This window comes from Halichoeres trimaculatus, unplaced genomic scaffold (genome assembly GCF_033239565.1).
Source record: "Halichoeres trimaculatus isolate MK-OKI-2021-1 unplaced genomic scaffold, fHalTri1.1 fHalTri1_scaffold_7, whole genome shotgun sequence".
In the NCBI taxonomy this organism is placed as follows: Eukaryota; Metazoa; Chordata; class Actinopteri; order Labriformes; family Labridae; genus Halichoeres; species Halichoeres trimaculatus.
In genome coordinates, this window is record NW_027437185.1 from 31,085,423 (window position 1) to 31,100,204 (window position 14,782).

Sequence of the window (14,782 nt, forward strand, 5' to 3'; positions counted from 1 at the left end):
AGAAAGAATTTATACGCCACATTAAAATGCTCTCAAACATCAGATAATATCTCTTCATATATTCACACATGGAAGGATTTATATCTTGATAAAGTAAGATATCATTTGGTGTCAGTGAACATGTCTTACTCTAAATAACCAAAGAAATATCATCTGTGAATGTAACGGGTGGAAAAAAACTATGGGTGGAAATTTAGTCAATGAGAATATTCAATTTGTCTGGAAGTGGCAAAAATAACTTCCATTAATGATTCAGAAATACAGCATCAAGAGTTTTTACGAGTTAGACTCCATGATTATGTGAGAAGATCCCTGTCACTGCACAAGTATAAATTGAATATGAATTATTTCCCTCTTGTCAGATTTCCTCTCAGAGCTCTAAAAGTGTACTTTTCTGCGCCTGCATTCCCATTATTTCAATGAAAAATCACACTTGTCAAGTTGATATTTCAGACTTCTCTCCTCCATTGTCATATGAACAAATAATTAGACAATGTGAGAAATATCTGAGCTCAGAAAAAGCTTTAAAGGCAGAAGTAGAAAGAGTTACATTTGAGTTTTCGTGCAGGGACTAGAGGCTGGCACACATTAGAGGATTCTTCAAGCCTTTACACATTTAGAGAGCACACATTTGATGATAACAAAAGACAGATCGCACAAGATCTTTCTCTTCAGATCTTATAGGGTGTGGAGTGCACTGTGGAGGACGCCACACACTGACTCTTCAGCAGAGTAACCTCAGTGTAAACAAACATGTTGGATGAACAGGAAAAAGCAATGATGGTTGTTTTCGAACTCTAAAATTACAAGCCATGGAGACAGTGGGGTTACACACCCCACACCACGGGAAAACAGGGGTGGGCGATATAGCCTCAAATCCATATCATGATATTTTAAGGAAATTTACGGTAACTATATTTATGACGACATGGGGGGGGGAAACTAAGAACTTATTATTAGTGGATGCTGCTTCTGAATAATTGCATTTTTATTGCACACACAGTATGGAAGCCACTTTTCCAAACATTAACTGCTACTACACAAGCTTGAAATGTAAACATAGGAAGTAGGTCAGATCCAGAGGAAATCTGACGTTTTGAAGGAGGAGAAGTTAATCTTCTATACACAACCTTACAATAAGGACATAACAGAAAGGAGAAGGCATAAACTGAAGGTGCGGAATTTTTAGAGGGCCAGATGAGCTTAACATACTAATTAATTACCATGAAAGTATGTTGTCACGGGTGGGATTCTTGCAGGAACATGTGGTTCTCCTGTGATCTTGTGATCTCGGGTATCCAGCTGCTATGGGTGCGGCCTGCGCTGTGCAGTGCCCACGATTTATGTGCAAATTAGGGGTAATGCTGATATCGGGGTTCGGACGTTTGGCTCGACCACACGTCCGTCGTAGAGGTAAAAAATCCACCGATGTAGGTAGCTTTCAAGTCCAGCCGTGTGTTTCAGCTTTGGGTGGTGGAACACGTTTGTGTTGTTGCCACCCTTCACGGTAATAGTTCTCCTGGGCCCAGTATTTCAAAAAATTAGATACAGATTAAATTGATCCAGATTTCCAAATCCCACTTTCCTGATCCATGGATCAGGATCTTCTTTCCCAGTATTTCAAAACTTTGCTAGATTGGATCAGAATAATCCTGATCCTCTCGGATTGAGATTTTCAAATCCATCCCGCCCCTAGGATCGACCCGCCTTTAGGGTCACAGACAGACAGACAGACCAGAAGGGGAGCCAAGCACAAGTTAGAGCAGTGGGGAGATTCCCCCTGTAAATCCACCAAGACATCACCGGAAGAGGCATCATGATGAGGATCATGCCTACCAAAATCTCCTCAAGATGGAAACTGAGCAAGCACACCAGCAAATTCTACTTGCTAAGGAACAAATAAAACTTACCATGCTTCAGCAAGAACACATCCTGTTAAAAATACAATTACTGGAAAGGCAAATGGAAAGGTAGTGTGAAAACTTTAAGTTTAGGTGTTACAATTTTGTGTTGAGGAAATGTGTGTTGTTTGAATTACTTTTCTGACAATTGTGAAATTTGGATTTTTTTCTGTTCAATAAAAAACTGTACATGAAGAGATTTAATTCATTAAAAATATCTGTTTATACTAATGATTGCGAGAAATGCAAGTAAAAGCTATCTGTGGATGAGTATATGTAGAACTAAAACATGGGATCACACTCTGATCCTACCCTGAGGTGGGATTAATTTAATGCTGTTTTTCAGGATAAAACTGATCCAGATTTGGGACTGCGGTTTTGAAATACCCAACACAGGCTCAAATCTGGATTAAAGGCAGGATTGGATTTCCAAACCTGGATTTAACTTATCAAGATTAAATGTTGTTTGAATTACCCAATTTTGGATCAGATCTGGGTTTAATCCGATCCACCAGGATTAACCCTGGTGGATTATGTTTGAAATACTGGGCCCTGGGCATTTTGCATTTAATGTGTTTTGCTGCATGTCTGATCTTTGGTCAGCCAAACCACCTCCACATCACTGAGGTAGCTCCTCTTTCAGGCACTTAACCCTCATGTGAGGACGAAGTTGATGCTGCCGTGCTACTTTCACTCTTGGTTATTATTGTTTTGTACACAGCAGGGAGCGTCATACGTCATTGCATCTCAGCACTGTAAATATTGCAAAATGACAAATTAATATTGTCCAAAAAATTAAATCGGTATTATTGTAGACGGTATAATATGGCACACCCCTAGAGGAAAATCGCACACACGATGTCATTTTCAGAGGTAATTTTGCTGGCTTTGATCGTAAGGGGGACAAAAATCAGCCAGATCTTTTCTGTAGTGTGTATCCGCCTTAAAGTGACTCAGAAAGGCCTCAGTTAAAGCATCAGCAGCATTAGAGTTTGTCTGAACACAGCTTCATATTTTCTCTGCAGCAACCTGACCAAACTGACTTGTCTCAGCCAATCTAAACAAAGCTATCCACATCAGAAGTTACTGGAGGAACTTCTGTCTTCAAGTTTGGAGAAAAAAAATGTTTTCATGTTAAGTAACAGTGTTTCTAAGTGTCTCATCATGCTGCTTTAATGAGACGTCTCTCTCTTCTCGAAGGGGGAATCAAGCCTATAATCATCCTGACTTTTTTGTTTTGTGCAGTGAGTTTTAGTTCAGGTAAAATCTGATGGAAGGAGGCAAGTTATGTGTCATGATCTCTCCTTTCATTCTGCTGCTCAGCTTTCACTCCAACACCTTTCCTGTCAGAGGTCTTTGTTCTGCACAGGAGAAACTAAAAGCACACAATTAAAATGAGCTGTAAAGCCCAAAACAAGCCCCTCTTAGGGAGAAATGCAGCTGCTAAAAGTCTGTTCCTCTACTCCCTCCAGCTCAGATGCTAGGAGCAGGTTTGCTATTATTGAAAGTAGACCTTAGCTGTTTTTTTCTTAAGAGCAGTTATCTACTTCCTCCTAAACTCAGTGCCTGAAGAATGAGCTGAATAATGAAGACCTTAAACAGCTAAACAGTGTCAATCTGACCCGACTGTCTCTGTCAGCTCCTCTATTCTTCAGATGCTCCGGTGACTCATTATCAGCCAAGTCGACTGAGTCTCGTTAAGGGATCCTAATGGATAGATTTTTCTCATTATATCTGACATCACACTTTTAACAATCCATCACACTCCATAACAACACACACACACACTGTTCACACTCAGTTTAAACTGCTCACAGCTCCATTTTATTTCAATCACTGATGAAGAATTTAAGAAGGCAACAAACGCGCTGTGTTTGATGTGTCCTGAGAGGAATCCCTGTCATTTCATACTTAATGCCACCCTGCTGACAGATAATTAAATAATTATCTTCAATCCAACAAACAAAAAGCCAAACAACACACAAACAGATCGGTGATGAGGAGCTCTTCACCTCCTGTAAACAGTAACAGGAAACGTGACATTGTGTGAAGTGACATTGATATTCAGTTCACTCTGCCACATAAACAGACATTATTCATCAGAGTCCACTCACTTCACTTCACTTCACTTCACACACACACGCTTCATGTTTTTATCCAGCTGAGTGAAAACAGCTCCAGAGAAATTAAGTTAATTGAAAATCAAGTCCACTCGAAGGAAGTCTTCACTTTGTTGTGACCATCTTCCTCTTTTGTTTTTCAACTTGTTGCTGTTTCTATTTTCCTCTTCCTTAAGTTAGACACATGCACCTGCTCCTCATATTTACTCCTTTATATCATATTCTGTGTTTATGTCCCCTGTCAGATGTGTGTGTGTTAAATAACCCACATCAAGCGGTGCCTTTGGGCAGAAGACACACTGCAGGGATATTCCTCATTCAGTTTTTATTTCATTTCTTGAACACAGCCAGAGACGACCGTTTCTCCTCGTGTCCTGCTGCGTTGAAGCTGCATGTGGTGGAGACAATGAGGTTTTCAAATGCTGCTGTTTGTCTGAGTTGAGCTGGATTTTCTGACCTACAGAGACCTTAAATGTCAGTTTAGAGGCTAAAGCACATTACAGCTGCTGATATCTCATGACTGTTTATTAACCTAATGTTATCACTTATAATTTTTCTTTCTGACTTAAAACTAAACGAAACATTAATATGAATTACGTATTAATCTTACTTAGCGTCAACATTTTTAAAAGGATTATCGTAAGAGATCATAGTAATCTGACTAATCTTTCATTTTTGTGAAGCACATCAACTGTAACTCACCAAATTACATTCTGTGGCCCGTCAGGATCTTACAAATGGGTTGGATTAGGGTTGAACAATTAATCGAACTGAAACCGACATCGCAATATGATTCAATTCAATTTTCAAATTGCAAAGGCTGCAATTTAAAAAAAAGAGTTTTATATACACAGACCTGAAGGAAATATAGTAACTTGTACAGAGATTCGCAATAGAATGACTGTGGCTGGCAGAGTCATACCCTACAGAAGAGGATAAGGACCACTAAAAAAAAAAAGGAAATAAAAAAAAATAAAAAAAAAACCTTCTAATTTTTTGTTTATTACTAATTTCTCGAAAAAAAAAAAAAAGAATTCTGAGATTAAAGTCATATTTCTGTGGAAGAGGATTAAGGCCACTGACAAAAAAAAAAAAAAAAAAACAGATTTTTTTTTTATTACTATTTTTTGTGATAAAAAAGTAAGAAATCTAATATTTAAGTCAGAATTCTAAAATAAAAGTCAGAATTCTCAATTTTCTTAAGATATATATATATTTTTTTCCTTGTGGCCCTAATCTTCTTCCTTAATACCCTTTGTTCACTTTGTTACTCTCACTGACAACTGGTGGTCAGCCAAATTTCACAGTGTTCCCTTTTCTTTTTCAATCGAAAATTGCAGGAAAGAAATGTTTATATGCTGACAGTATCTTTTGTTATGTTTGTTGTGCATGGAATGACTAAGTGCTTCTGTATAGTGAGTAATGCAGAGGATAAATGTCCCTCCCAAACAAAATCGCATGCTAAATCGCAATCGCAAAATTGGTCCAAAAAATTGCAATTATATTATTTTCCAAAATCGTTCAGCCCTACGTTGGATGCTTTTCTCTCTCATACAAAGATAAAAAACTGACTTGTTTTCTCACCAGCAGTATCCTTCTTCCCTACACCTGTTCTCACATTTCAGTGCCAAAAAAGTGTGTTACCACCAATTGATCAGTGTGTAAACATTGAACAGAGGCTGTTTTTTGTTTATCTTCTACACTCACTAAACACTCTGTGACCCACTCAGCCAAAAAGGGCACCAGGGAGCGCTAAGTTCCAGAGCTCCATGGGGAACCTTTGAGGCTAATGGGGATTTTTCAGGCTTGAGAGCGAGTCGGTCCACAGCTGTAGAAGGCAAAGGTCCTGTCAGTGTTGGTAATGAGGTTTTTGTTACCCAGTCAAGGATTGCTGCAGACACTGGGCTGTGTGCACCAACATCCTACAACCTCTGCTCAGGCTGCTTCAGGGGAGTTTAGAGTGAAGTGTGAAACAAGGACATTCATCTGTCAGTCTGCACAGTGACAAGTTACTAAACAGTTTTATGAAGAATCCCTTTGAAGGAGCACGCTTCACCTCTTTGCTGAACTTGTTTCAAGCCTCTTTGTACCAAGGTTGTTTGAAAGGAGAAAACTCTGAGTAGTGATAGTACTGAGACATAATTTCCAACCTGAGGCCGTGTGTATTGATTCATCCAAGCACTTTCAATGCCAGGGTTAAAGAAATGCCCTCACTCATGTTTTCTGTGCATGAAAATCATTGAAGTAAATTTGATCAATTCACCGTCATAGTGTAGGAGAGTAAAAGAGTTGTTTTCTCACCGATTTAATCTGTTGTGTAGTGACCTTTAACAGGAGCAGAGAGGGAGGTGTTGAATAAAGAGCGATTGATTGTTCAGGGGGAAGGTTAATGCTGCTGAGCATGGCAGGATAAAGATGCAGGTGGAGCAGGTACATGGATTTAAATTACATCATTTCAAATTTATTGAACCATTTTCTGCTTTTATCAGGGATCAGATGATTCTTCTTTAACTTTTTGTGGCCTGACAAACAGTTTCAGTAAGTAGCTGTCAGCTGTAGTTACTTTCTTTTACAGTTTATAACTGTGGAGTGAAGCAGTCTCTGTCTGAGTTCATCTCTGGTCAGAGCTTTGAGTCAGTTAAAGGTCTCCTCAGAAAGTTTCAGTCCACTCTGTGTCTCCACTCTCCTTATGATGAGAGGATTTCACTCTGACCGACGTTTCCTGTGTCGAGCGCTGACCCCTCACTCCAGGTCGACTGAACGAGGTTTCTCTTTTGAGAAGGTTTAACATAAAAGCGTATGATCCTGAAGGCACCAGTGGTTTTTAAAGTTATTTTTAAAGTAATGGATTTACAAAAAAAAGAAAAAGTGATCTCATCGACAGACGTCTGACAGGAAAATAGCTTCTGGAAAGTAAATAATGAAATGGGCTACTTAAGCTGTCAGAGATGACGGTCCATAGACGTATGGCTGTGACACTGTCCTGAACAGCTCTGTGTGAGAGTGTGTGTGTTTGAGGAAGATCTACGGCCTGGTGTTAGAGTGTGTGATGCTGAGTTCACACAACAACAGAAGATGATGTAGAGCAGAGCTGATGGATGAGGGGCTCAGGATGACAGAGTGATGCTGCAAATGAACTCATTAGCTCACAAACAGGAAGAACGCAGACATGTTTCAGGAGCACAAAGGTAAATGATTGATGTTGCTGGGTTGTGGATGTAATGAGTCTCCCTGACCCACTCCCTGGTGGAAACTGAATGAGTCTCCAATTAAATAGTTCTTGAGGATTTGTGGTGCTAAACTTGTATCATTTTGGTATTATTTTAAAAACTTGTCAACTGTTCTTGAAGATTATAAAGCTTAGTTAGCCCAATGCGCTATGCTAATGTTAGCTCACACCCCTGTTGACTGTAGCAGCAGAAGCAGCTGAAAAGTTTTAGAAATTTTTCTCTCAAACTCAGATTTAAAAATAACATTTAGACTTAATAACATTAAATAAAGTGTGTGCACTAAAAGTTACATGTTTTGTTGTTCAATAACTATTCGCTTATTCACTGCACATGATTGGATTTTAAAGTATCAGAAATGAAAGAGCAGCTACCTGAGAGCAACATCTATGATTTCTGCAGTGTTTAAACTGTTGGTGAGGAGAGTGATGGAAATGCATGAAAAGCCGTGAAAAAGCCCGCCTCGCCTTATTCATCTGGGATTTCCTCTGCTTCAGTCAGAACATAACAGTCCACTTGTTTCTGCTGCTGCTCTGGGAAAGATAAAGACTCCTTGCTGCCTCCGTGTCTGCATGAACAATATGTGCTTACGGAGCATATCCAACATTTTGAGTTAGAGGAAGAATGCAGTCCAAGTATGGCTGCTGTTGACAATGATTCCTCTTAATCTGAAGGGTGTTTACCAGGCGAATGTTTCTTACCATTTTAGGTCCAATATGTAACAAGTTATTTGACTGACTGCAGAATTATTATTGTACCAGATCATCTGTGATTGAGGCTGTGAACCTGAGCTGACATGAAACCAGGGTTTTCCTCCTTGTTTCTGGTTGTCCTTTCTTTCTCCCAGTCTCTCCTCTGTGTGCTCCACTGGTCACAGGTTTAGTGTCACTGCCCAAATCTTAAAAACCCACAAACATGTGAGCTCTAAATAATTCAGGGAGCCAGAAGGCGCTCTACTCTGCTCTGTCTGTCTGTGGACTCACACTGAGGTTAATGGCAGAGCCTCAAGCAAGACTCAAAGCCTGAAGAGCCAAAAGAGGAAACCAAAATCTTCTCCTGCTTTCTGTTTGGTGCTTTATCAAACATCCCCACTCCTGTTATTACCTTTAAACCGCATCGGTGTGGGAACATAAACAATTATCCTTTAGAGGAGCTTTTCTCTGCAGCCTCAGGGACAAAGCTGCTTCAGGAAACCCGAAGCCACGGTAATTATTTCTTAGCAAAGTTTTAACTTTTAAATTAACATTGTTAGCTACTTATTACTCAAGTTTTAGTTGTTAGTTTTATTATTTTTCAAGTATTAATTCTAAATATGATGCTGCCTGTGGGCAAGAGTTTCAGAATTTTGAGGTGCTATAAAAACAGCGGCTAAAAATTAAGTCTCATGATTCTTAATTTAAGTCTTCAATGAACAATACATATGAAATAAGATAAATAAAATATATATTTTGTTATAATTTTGCTGATTATTCAAAAATGGAAGACCCTGCTCATTCTGAATTTTAACATTTTGGTGTTTTGAGGTAAATGTGACTCTGACGTCTGTAAGGATATGGACTTACTCAGCTGTGACAGACAGAGAAAGCCTTAATCCAGCCCACAGTTTGAATCCAGAATACCAGAAATGTAAGAATTATATCTGTCACTCTTAAAACTTTGAGAGAGATGACCCTTTGGTTTCATGAAACTCTCAAACAGATTAATCTCTGCTGCACTGTCTCTTCATATCAGCCCTCAAACATCCCCTTCTCTCTGTTCGAACCAGAATCTTCTGTTTCCTCTTGTCAGGGGCAACTCTCCAAGAGAGAAGGCCGCTCAAAGACTTGAAGGCTCAGAGGGTTCAATTACTCATGTAAAATCTGATGTGGAGATTTTATCTGCAGTGTTTTTCATAAAGCCACCAGCGACTGTCAGATTTCTACACGTCTGACTCGTCCACACCGGAGAATACGGTCTGTCTGGGATAGGTCGGATTACCTGATGAATAATTCATGCTGTCTAGGTGGGCGAGCTTTGTTTCTGCCATAAATGAAGCAACACTCAGTTTGAGCTAACCTCTGGAGTATTTTTTAACTCATTTTAAATGGTCTGTGGAGACAGTTGGACATGCATCATAATACTCTCTCTGTGCTATAATTGGAGCTGGAGAGGCTGGTTTGATATAATATGACAACAAATTATAAAAGATGTGACACACTCAGCTCTCCTTAACACACAGACAAAGCTTTATTTAGAAATGATGAAGTCCTTTCGAAGGGGAAGGCCAACAAGAAGTGGAGAGAATTCATTTCTTTCCTCCTTCATATTAGTGAACTCATCAAGCGGTTGAAGGATTCCCCTGTTTTCAGCCGACGCTCTGCTCACTGCAGCGTGTTCATCACACAGACCCTGCAGCTCTTCAATCAACACCTCTCCCTCCTCCCTCCCTGTCTGTCTGTCTGTCTGTCTGAGCCGGGTTAACTGATCCTCAGTTTCCTCCTGACTGCCTGACATCAGTGTGCTGAACATCTCCTCTACCTCCGCTTGTCTCCATCCTGACGTCTTTTTACATCAGCCTCGTCTCACTCTGCTCTGTGAGAGGCCACTGCACAAACACTGCTGCAGAGGAAAATCAATTTGGTAGCAATTAACCCATTTTTAATCCCTCCTTATTTTCACACTTTAGAGGAAAGTTGCAGAAAGCTGGATTTTGACAGGCAGAACAAACCCGACTTTCTTTCTTTATGTTGTTTCTTCTTGGAGGCTCTGAACCTCAACATGTCATGGGAGAGCTGCTCTGTGTCTGACCATGGGCTCTGACTCCTCCTGAAGAAACACATACAGCATGTAAGCAAGCAAGCAAAACTTTATTTATACACCACGGCTTGTCAAGGGAAATGCAGTATGCTTCAAGACAAGTAGGAAAAACAAGAAAAAGATATATACAAGCTGTAGATGTATACAAGTGTTGGGCTGTGTTTGTACCAAGGAGGAATGTATGAAAGCTGCATGCATGGCTGCTTTGAATCCTGACACAATGAAAAGAAGACTTGTCTTCAAGCTTAAGATTGTGTTATTTTTAGAGGTATACGTTTAATGTCTTCAGCCTGGATGAATCTTCATTTTGATCTGTTCTTTCAGCTGCTCACTGAAGGATTTCTCCCTTTTTGTCATGAATTAAACGTAAGTTTTGAAGAGTTCAAATGTAAGTTTGATGTTTTAGTCCGACTGTCTGAATAGAGAACTGCTCAAACCAAAACACGTTGGTTCTCTCTTAACTGCATTTTATTGTTTTGTCTTGTTTAGCTTATAAGTATTTTTTTTTCCTCATTCTACGAATAAAATTTCAAAAAAAAAAAAAATGCTTTCCGTACTATAAGCCGCTACTTTTTCTCACTCTTTGAACCCTGCAGTTTATACAATGGTGCGACTAATTTATAGATTTTTAACAGTCGCCAGGGGGCGCTCTCTAGGTTGTACTCATTAAGCAATTGTAATATCCCATGATCTCAAAAGGAGAGACAAACAGAGCTTATCTACACAGCCCTGGGGGGTTTATTTCAAATCTACAGAAAAAGACATAGACCTATTTCATTTTCATGTGGGGCCCTATGTTTTAAACAAATATAGATCTATTGGACATTGTTATTTAAGTGATGATTTACATAGCAAATACAAAAAAAACAAAATCTTCTCAAGTGTTTTTGTCTTATTTTAAGTAAAAATAGTCTTGCTATACTTGATATGAGCCACATTTAACTGATCAGCGCAGGAAAAAATGTCTTGTTTCAAGTTGTTTTGGCAAAAATGAGCTCCCAACTGCTTGAAACAAGTAAAAAAAAATCTGCCAAAGGAACAAGAAAAATTTAGGGATGCACGATATTGGATTTTTGCAGATATCTGATATGCTGATATATCAAAACCCCTTTTGGGCCGATACCGATACCAATACCGATAATCACAATTTTGTTTGTTTTTTTCACTGTAAAGAAAGCTAAGTCTATCCTGTTCTGGAATTTATATGTTACTCTTGTTGTGACTGCCTTATTTGTTTAAGAAACACACATAAAACAAGAAAAAAAACATTTGATTTTACCATAAATAAGAAATGTATTATTTTTTCAAACTCAAGACATTCAGTATTGAAATACAGAAAAATTCTTTAGATCACATGAACTTTAAATGTACAATGCATTTTTAAACATAACCAAGTTACAGTTGATTATTTTAGAGCTACTGTAACAACCTGGTGACAGACACAGAGCTCTGCAGAGCAAATAAATGAAGCGCTACATTTTATTTAAGGAGCTTATTTTTCAGATGGAAAATAATACTAATGCTAACTGAATAGCACCTTATCGGCTGTGCATATCGGCAGAAATTTTCATATCTGCCAATACCGACAAACGTGTTTTTAAGCTTTTATCAGCCCATACCGATATTGTGCCGATAATTTCATGCATCCCTAATACAGGCCTAATTGAAACAACAAAATTGACATGACACTGGCTGTAATGTTAAAAATGATGTAAGTTTACACAAAATTAACAACCTCCAACAGCCCTAATCCAGCGCCTCGGTTGGTAAAATAACACTTAATGAATGCCAATCCAGAATAAGCCCACGCTGTGACTACAAAAGGGATGCATCCTCAAAATTCTACCGGGAGTTTCATCTGGCGTCAGGCATACGTTCATATTGTTTTACTGATAGAGAAAAGTGAGCCAGATATTAGCCTATATCTATTATCCTATGTTTTGGGGGATGGCGCAAACATCAGGCTGACCCTTTTTTTTGTAAACATATGTTACAACATGCAGCTTATAGTCAAGTTTGGCGCCCAATAGTCTAGAAATTACAATAAATTCAGATGATTTAAAGAGTCTTCCTCTTCTTGAAAGCTTTTTTCTGGCAGAAAAAAATGTACAAAAGTTAACAGTACTTTATTATCATGTCATAGAAGGATAAATCACATTGGCAACAAAAGTAAAATTTTGTCATCCAAGCATTGATATTACCTACACATTTCAAAAATCCTTCTGTAGGAGTTACATATATATCACCTTTTTACCACTTGTCACTTTTGTTCTTCCTGGATATTACAAACATTTGACTCCAGCTTTAGCCAAGGTTTTTCTGTCTTGGAACCATTTTCTGCAAAATCTTACTTGTTGCAGTTTGAAGCAAGATGAATCAGAATCAAGTTCCTCTATTTCTCCTCCAGTGACACTTCTCTGTCTCTTTCTGTCCTCATGACGTTAGATGGACTTTGTGTTCCCAGAAGCCTCTTTGTCTGAAATGACTGCACTTTATCAGCATGCTGCTGTTCAGAGAGTATTATTATCATGTATGGAAGAAGCAGCATGATGACAGTGTTTCAGCTCCACGTCAGGGTCTGTGCCTCTTTAAACTTTGTGCACAGGTTGGACTCAGCTTTAGATCCACACTCTTAAAGCAGAGCTCAAACTTTCTGTTGTTAATGGATGACCTGATTAGCACAGCCTGCTCTGATGAATCTGCACATAAAGAAGAATAATGAAGAAGTCGATAACGACGCTGTAGCGATGGGAAATCTAGACTGGCATCAATAGAGGGAATGATGGCACAATGAAAGAGGAACACGCTGATAAATTATTTAACACAGTGCTGTTTTTAATATCGGTTCTGATTAGATTGATGAAATGAGGGATGCAGATGGTTGCTGATGTGATTACAGTGTCACAGACTGTATAGAGGGAACAAGGCTCTGCCTTTGAACTGTCACTCCTCATACACTGGGGTCTACAGGGTTTTTCTACCAACACAGATCAGGCTTTGTTAACAGACTTTCCCGTGGTAGAGTTCCCCTCAGGAGTTTGTTTTATATAAGAAGCACTAATAGGTTTGATCTGAAGTCGGCACACAGAGTGATGAGAGTCATTGAGGTTCAGAGCATTTTATTAATGGCATTGACCAAACTCTTGTCCAAGCAATTTGTCAAAGCCACTGAGAGGAAGCTAAGGTTTTTGGACTTAGCACTCACTGAACACCAACACTCTTTGACTTTTCTGCCACACTGGGTCCCCCCTCTCTTCAGAAAGTTTTAAGAACTTGTGCACCTTGGTACTGCTCTAATTTAGAGTCGACATCCTGAAGGCCTAAAAGGTTAATAACACTTTCAGGCCTGAGTCTCCAGCTTATAAAAGTAAATAGTAATCTTTGCTTTTTTTTGTCTTGTACAATAACTACTTTGATTTTTTCTTTGGATTGAACAAAAGATATTCTTAATATTATTTGTATTGTCTTTTCCTCTGGTCTGGCTATTTGTGCAGTTGTGTTTTCAGTGTTTTCCCTAGGGTTAACAGTCTTGGAGGGGGGGCAACGTCTTCCACAGCGGGTGTGTGTGTGTGTGTAGGGCTGCAAGCTCAGCAGAGCAAGTGTTGCATCTTCACAGAGAAGCCATTGGGAGATGTTTCCTGTGGTGGTTTTCCGAGCTCACTGTCTGCTATACGGAGTGTGGTCGAACGTGTTTGTGTCTGTGAACGCGTTGGGGCAGAACTTTGCCGTACAAAACAGCACAAGAAGAAATGTGAGCACAATGATGAACAAATGACACCCCGTCACGTAAATCAGATAAATAACATAAGGTTATTTAGTCCGTTAAATTAAAAAAAAAAAAAAAAAAAGCTACAGACCTGATTTATGAGAGAGGTAACTCTAAATTACATCTGCTGCTTTGATCTGGCAATATATGACAATAAAATTCACTTGACTTCCAGGGGGGTAGGGTGCCCCCTCTTTATAATGGTTGGGGAAACACTGGTTTTCAAATAGGTGATTAATTTTTATTCAACCTGTTAGGTTAATCGTGTCTTTCCAATGGAAAGAAAATGTTGCACAAAGAAAACTCCAACAATATCAAAATGAATGTCGTAAATGGTGCAGGGCAGTCGTGGTTCAGTGGTTGAGTCATGCGTCTCTTAATCAGGAGGTTAAGGGTTTGATGCCATAGTGAAGCATCCTTGAGCGCGACACTGAACCTAGCACTGCTCTAAGTGAAAGCAAAGTGTGAATATGCATGAAGGAGATGAGTTAGCACCTCCACCAAAGCATCCTCAGCCATCACTGGGCATTGTGTTGAGACACAGATGGAGCCCTGGTTTGGCTTTGCTCAGACTCGGTTACCAGCAGAGGAGCCTTTTTATGATTGTGGTAAAAAAGCTCTGAGCTGCTCCAAACCACACGGCACAGATCAAACCAAACATCCTTTGTGATGTGCTACTTTTATTACCCTGTCATGAGCTCTCTGAGGCTGCCGCTGCAGGTACCTCTCAGGGCTCTCCTCAACCACACCACCATTAGTGAAAAGAAGAAGCATTAAAACAGCAGCGGTGATCTCCATTCTGAAAGCTTTACCAAAGAAACCATCAGACCATGACTCATTCAGTACTCCATGACTCTGTGGAGGTCACTGTCTGCAGCAATCTGAGATGTGCTCTCAAAACCAGTCACTGCTTTTATGTGTCCTCCATTAAGTTTCATGAGCAGAGATCAAACAATGATGACGTTTGATGGA

At 39.4% G+C, this 14,782-nt stretch overlaps 1 protein-coding gene across 2 annotated transcripts in view; it reads left to right on the forward strand.

Moving 5' to 3' along the window:
• LOC141793225 (ecto-NOX disulfide-thiol exchanger 2-like) overlaps window positions 1-14,782 on the forward strand; it is a 131,402-nt gene that overhangs the window by 41,927 nt on the left and 74,693 nt on the right. The gene's annotated exons all lie outside the window — the stretch shown is intronic.